Genomic DNA, 6,000 nt, shown 5'->3' with positions numbered 1-6,000 from the left:
TCTCTCTCTCTCTCTTTTCTCTCTCTCTCTCTCTCATCTCTCTCTTCTCCTCTCTCTCTCCTCTCTCTCCCTCCTCACTCCCTCCCCCCACCGTCTCTCTTTCTCTCTTCTCTCCCCTCTCTTTCCCTCTCCTCCCCCCCCATCTCTTTTCTCTCTCTCTCTCTATCTCTCTCGTCTCCTTTTTAGCCTCCTCTTCTCTCTCTCTCTCTCTCTCCCTCTCTCTCTCTCTCTCTCCTCTCCTCTCTCTCCTCCCTCCTCCTCCCTCCCCCCCCCGTCTCTCTCTCTATCTCTCTATCTTTTCCTCTCCCCTCTCTCTCTCTCCTCTCTCCTCTCTCTCTCTCTCTCTCTCTCCTCTCTCTCTCTCTCCTCTCTCCTCTCCTCTCTCCTCACTCTCCCCCACGTCCTCTCTCTCTCTCTCTCTCTCTCTCTCCCCTCTCTCTCTCCTCTCTCTCTCTCTCTCTCTCTCTCTCTCTCTCTCTCTCTCTCTCTCTCCCTCTCCCTCTCCCTCTCCCTCCTCTTCTCTCCTTATCCTCACAATGCCATACCATTATGAAGCTTTTAAAGGTAATTATGAAGATGATTATATGCTAGAGGCAATTATTCTCTAGACAATGACGTAATGTTACTACTTATTGTTATTATTATTCATTGAATAGCATATGGAACACAACGTAATAACTGCGTATTCATTTTCATAGGACATTAAGATAATTATATCTGAGAGAGAGAGAGAGAGAGAGAGAGAGAGGGAGGGAGGGAGGGAGAGAGAGAGAGAGAGAGAGAGAGAGAGAGAGAGAGAGAGAGAGAGAGAAGAGAGAGAGAGAGAGAATAAAAAGTACACAGCGAGGAGAAAAGAAAGAGGAGACGGAGAGAGAAATCCAAACAGATGGAGACAGACCGAGAAAAAAAAAATCCTCCCCCCCAAAAAAAAAAAAAAAAAAAAATTACGCCCAACAAAGAAAAAAAAAACTCTCAGCCCTTTACCCCTTCAGAAAAAAAAAACATACCCCCCCCAAAAAAAAAAATAATAATAATATGCCCGTCACCCCCCCCACAAAAAAAAAAAAAAAAAAAAAAAAATAAGCCCGTTTCCCTCGCCGCATGTGTGTGTAAAGAGTCAAGTCTCAAGATTCTGGAGAGATTAGTGCTTTGATGAATTGCTTGCTTGCGTGGAGGGCCTTGGGCGCGGGAGGTTTCTATTTATGTTTCAGGAGACAAGAGGGAATAATGATAAAGAGAGAGAGAGAGAGAGAGAGAGAGAGAGAGAGAGAGAGAGAGAGAGAGAGAGAGAGAGAGAAAGAAAAGAAGAGAAGAGAGAGAAAAGAGATAGAGAAGAAAAGAGAGAGAGAAAGAGAGAGAGAGAGAGAGAGAGAGAGAGAGAGAGAGATTTGGATTTTGTTTTCTCTCGTCCGTTGACTCAGGAACCGAGATTTTTATTTTTATTTTCATTATTTATTTATTTATTTATTTATTTTACTATCAAAGGGGCCATAATAGAAGAACTATATTAGTATCATAAAAAATAGAATAAAGAGAACGAGAGAGGAAAAAAAACATTCATACAGTAACGTGCAAAAGAAAAAAAAAAAGAAAAAAAAAAAAAAAAAAAAAAAAAAAAAAAAAAAAAAAAAAAAAAAAATATATATATATATATATATATATATATGAATTTATGTATGTAAACATATATATATATACACATATACATATACTATATATATATATATATAAAATATATATATATATATATATATATATATATATGCATTTTTTACGTATGCACTTTTGCACTCCATGAGGCACGACCCAACACGCGCTCGCCTCTTCATCACTCCCAGCTCGTAAATACATTAAGTTTTCTCAATCACCCAATCCATGAGGTAATTGCCCGCCATTACCCAACGTACTTACAGGTCGCGAAAGTTGATAATTCGGGGCAGCGCTCTCGGCCGTGTTTAAGAAAAAAGATAGAGAGAAAAGAAAAAAAAAATCGCGGCGACCAGGAGCGACGCGAAAGGCGCACGTGTATCTGGTCCGCCATTTTTGACGCTGCGCACTTGTTTCTTGGGCCGATTTAAGAGTAATCTCCGAATATATAATGTGACGGTAATAATAGCTTGCATAATAGCTTCATATCGTAATGATAATGATAATTCACGATGTAATGATAAGGATAATGTAATAATAACGAGGAGCGTCGGCCACCTGAAAGAACGTCCAAGATTTGCGTTAAAAACTCGAAGGAAAGCGAAGGAATGGATGGTCTCTTCCAAAGCGTTGAATCTGCGGGTGTTTGTGTGTTGGTGTATATGTTTCTGTATGTGTGCATGTGTTTGTATATTTTTGTGTATACGTGTGTCTGTGTGTATGTGTGTTTGTATGTGTGTGTTTGTGTGTATACGTGTGTTTTGTGTGAGTGTGGGTTTGTGTATACGTGTGTTTGTGTGTATGTGTTTGTGTGTATACGTGTGTTTGTGTGTGGGTGTTTGTGTGTATATGTGTTTATCTGTATCTGTGTTCGTATATGTTTTTTTTTTTCGTGTATACGTGTGTAGGTGCGTTTGTGTATTTGTGTGTATGTACGTATGTATGTATCGCGTGCCAAATCTGACGTTCACATTTCATTTTTCATTTTAAGATGATAGATTGAGAATAGGATATAGAAGAAAAATATGAAAGACAGTAAAGAGAAATATCTACACGCGTATTGAAGTTAGCTCTTGCATAAGTCTTTGTGTAAACAAAACAAACAAACAAACAAACGAATAATATCCTACAGGACTTGAGAGAGAGAGAGAGAGAGAGAGAGAGAGAGAGAGAGAGAGAGAGAGAGAGAGAGAGAGAGAGAGAGAGAGAGAGAGAGAGAGGAAGAGAGAGAGAGAGGGAGAGGAAAAGAAGGATAAAAAGACCGGTCGTAGTGACGTCACAGTAGGCATTTCCATCCCTTAACCTCATCTCCATTTTCTTCCTTTGTTTAGCCGTGCGTGTGTACGTGTGTGTACGTGTACGTGGTCATTTTTTTATCTGTACTTATATATCTAGTTTATTGTTTGTCGTTTCATTTTTTTTCTGGTAATAAGTACGTTCGTAATTACTTGAAGTAACAGCTTGTTCAAATAGGACGTCACGATGATATAGAAAGTTGACAAAAAAAAAAGAAAAAAAAATGCCTGTAATTGCTGCGGGGTTTGACCTGGTATGCAAGGATGTTGCCACACCGGTGACCCGACATGCCACGAGCAATACCGGATAAGGTCATTGTTGTCACTCTAGTTGCTGTGCTTCGGGCACTGCCTCTGGGCACTCCTCTGACTAGTTCTTGCGTGCCCCCTCCCCTCTCCCTCTCTCCCTCACCCCTCACCCTCCCTCCCTCCCTCCCCACCTCCTAAACGAGAGCGAGAGTGAAAAAAATAGATTTTTTTTTCGTGGTCATTACACTCACTACTAAGCAACGGACTATGTATATACTAACCTTGTTTTCGTTAATTCATTTTAAAAAAATCGATCTTGTTTCATGTTTGGGAATTATTATCAAAAATAGCGTTCGTACCATAACTAGACGATATGATAGGCGATGTTTTTTATCATTATCATTATTTTCGATTAACAAATTTAAACGCGTTTGGAAATTAACTGCACACTCACCTGGTACTTTTATATAACACTCCTTTTCTTGCTGTATGTAAGAAAATTTGCATAATTTTCTCATATATCAATTGGGGTTTTCGCTTTCAACTGACAAATAAGCTTTAATATATACAGTAAACACGTTTGAATTAAGTGGTATCTTAATAATGTGATTTACCATGATATCGAGTATAAACACACCCATTGAACTTTAAAGCTCAGTTCTCTCTCTCTCTCTCTCTCTCTCTCTCTCTCTCTCTCTCTCTCTCTCTCTCTCTCTCTCTCTCTCTCTCTCTCTCTCTCCTCTCTCTCTCTCTCTCTCTCTTTCTCTCTTTCTTTCTTTCTTTTTTTCTTCCCATCTCCCTTCCCCTCTCCCTCTCCCTCCCTCTCCCACCCCCCCTCTATCTATCTATCTATATATCTATCTATCTTCCGGTCAAGTCACCATCTGCCCTGTAATTATCCAACTCCCCCTCTCTACCTTTTTTCAATTTCTCACGTTTTTCTTTTCTTTTTTTTGTACTTTTACCCATGCAGATGAGGTTGTTTCATGTCTGTTCGAGTGTTCATAATTTTGCGTATTAGATTTGGACTTTCATCTCCCCCTCCCCCCTCTTCCCCCCCTCCCCCCTCCCCCCGGGTTGCAATTCTCCGTTTCCTCTCCCTGGTCTCCCCCCCCTCCTCCTCCAACCACAACGTACTTTTTTGTTTGTTTGTTTTACTTTACTCCTCGCTCTCTCTCTCTTCTCTCTCTCTCTCTCTCTCTCTCTCTCTCTCTCTCTCTCTCTCTCTCTCTCTCTCTCTCTCTCTCTCTCTCTCTCTCTCTTTTTTTACTTTGTCTCTTTCCATCTTTTTCATCTACTTTTTTCTTTCTCTTTCTTTAAAGCTTTTTCCTCTCCTTTCGTTTCCCTTTCCAAGCTGTTTTTCCTCTTCCTTCTTCTTCCTTTTCCCTCTCCCTCTTCTTACCCTCCTCTCTTTCCTCTTTTCTCTCCCTCCTTTTACCCTCCTTCCTTTTCCTCCCTCCTTCTTACCTTCCTCTCTCTCTCTCTCTCTCTCTCTCTCTCTCTCTCTCTCTCTCTCTCTCACTCTCTCTCTCTCTCTCTCTCTCTCTCTCTCTTCTCTCTCTCTCCTCTCTCTCTCTCTCTTCTCTCTCTCTCTTCTCTCTCTCTCTCTCTCTCTCTCTCTCTCTCTCTCTCTCTCCTATCATTCCTTCATCTTCCACTCCTTTCCCCTCTCCATCCCTCCCCCCTTCCCCCTCCCTTTCCTCCACCTCCTATCCACCATTTTCCTCTCTTCCTCCTCCTCCTCCTCTTCTCCATCCCCCTTACCTATCCACCTTTTCCTTTCTTCCTTTCCCACATTCTCCTCTCTCCTTTCCCTTTTCCTCCCCCCCTTCTCCTTCCCCCCCTCCCCCTCCCCCTCCCCACTTCCTCCCTTAAACTGACTTAGATTTTTTTTTTTTTTTTTTTTTTTTTTACGGTTTCTTTCCTTCGTTACCGCCAGAGGGATTTCGTTATAATTATTTTCTGAATTTTGTTTGTTTGTTTTTAGTCTTTGTTTCTCATATTTTCATATTTTTCCTACATATCCTCTTCTCTGTCTTTCTCTCTCTCTCTCTCTCTCTCTCTCTCTCTCTCTCTCTCTCTCTCTCTCTCTCTCTCCCTCCTCTCTCTCTCCCTCTCTCTCCTTTCCCTCCCTCCCTCCCTCCTCCCCCCTCTCCTCCCTCCCTCCCTCCTTCCCTCCCTCTCTCCCTCCCTCCTTCCCTCCATTACAAGTGAGAAAGTGAGAGTTCAGTGACAGGTTGCACTGAAACATCGGGAATTAGACTAATCAATTTCCTATTGCAAGTTTCTCAATATTGCATGATGCATGAAAGTGTGAGACATGCAACAGGCGAACAATTTCCTGCTAATGATAAAAATAAGAGGTTTAGGAGATATAAGATACGTGGGATTAAGTTTTTTCTCTTCTTTTTCTGTAAATAAGTATTGTAATCTCGCTTCTGCTTTGTTTCCCCTAAATCAAGTTATATATACACTTTTCTTCAAACTTATAACAGTCACAGTAACATGGATGTCATTGTTATGACATAAATATCTCCCTAATACATACACAAATTTGTATTCACACGAAGACACATACACACACACACAAACACACTCACACACACACACACACATTTACAAACATATACACATACTTACAAACGCACACACACATTTACAAACATATACACATACTTACAAACGCGTATACACACACACACACACACACACACACACACACACACACACACACACACACACACACACACACACACACACACTATTTCCCCTCTTCTCTCACGACGAGAAAATAAATAAAGCGCGTTCC

General features: G+C 41.1%; 1 protein-coding gene across 18 annotated transcripts in view; it reads left to right on the top strand.

Annotated features, from left to right (window-relative positions):
* The window catches only part of LOC119590258 (hornerin-like), a 177,430-nt gene that overhangs the window by 127,859 nt on the left and 43,571 nt on the right, over positions 1 to 6,000 (top strand). The window lies entirely within an intron of this gene.

This window comes from Penaeus monodon, chromosome 3, assembly GCF_015228065.2.
Source record: "Penaeus monodon isolate SGIC_2016 chromosome 3, NSTDA_Pmon_1, whole genome shotgun sequence".
NCBI lineage: Eukaryota > Metazoa > Arthropoda > Malacostraca > Decapoda > Penaeidae > Penaeus > Penaeus monodon.
This window is presented reverse-complemented; position numbering and strand designations above follow the sequence as displayed.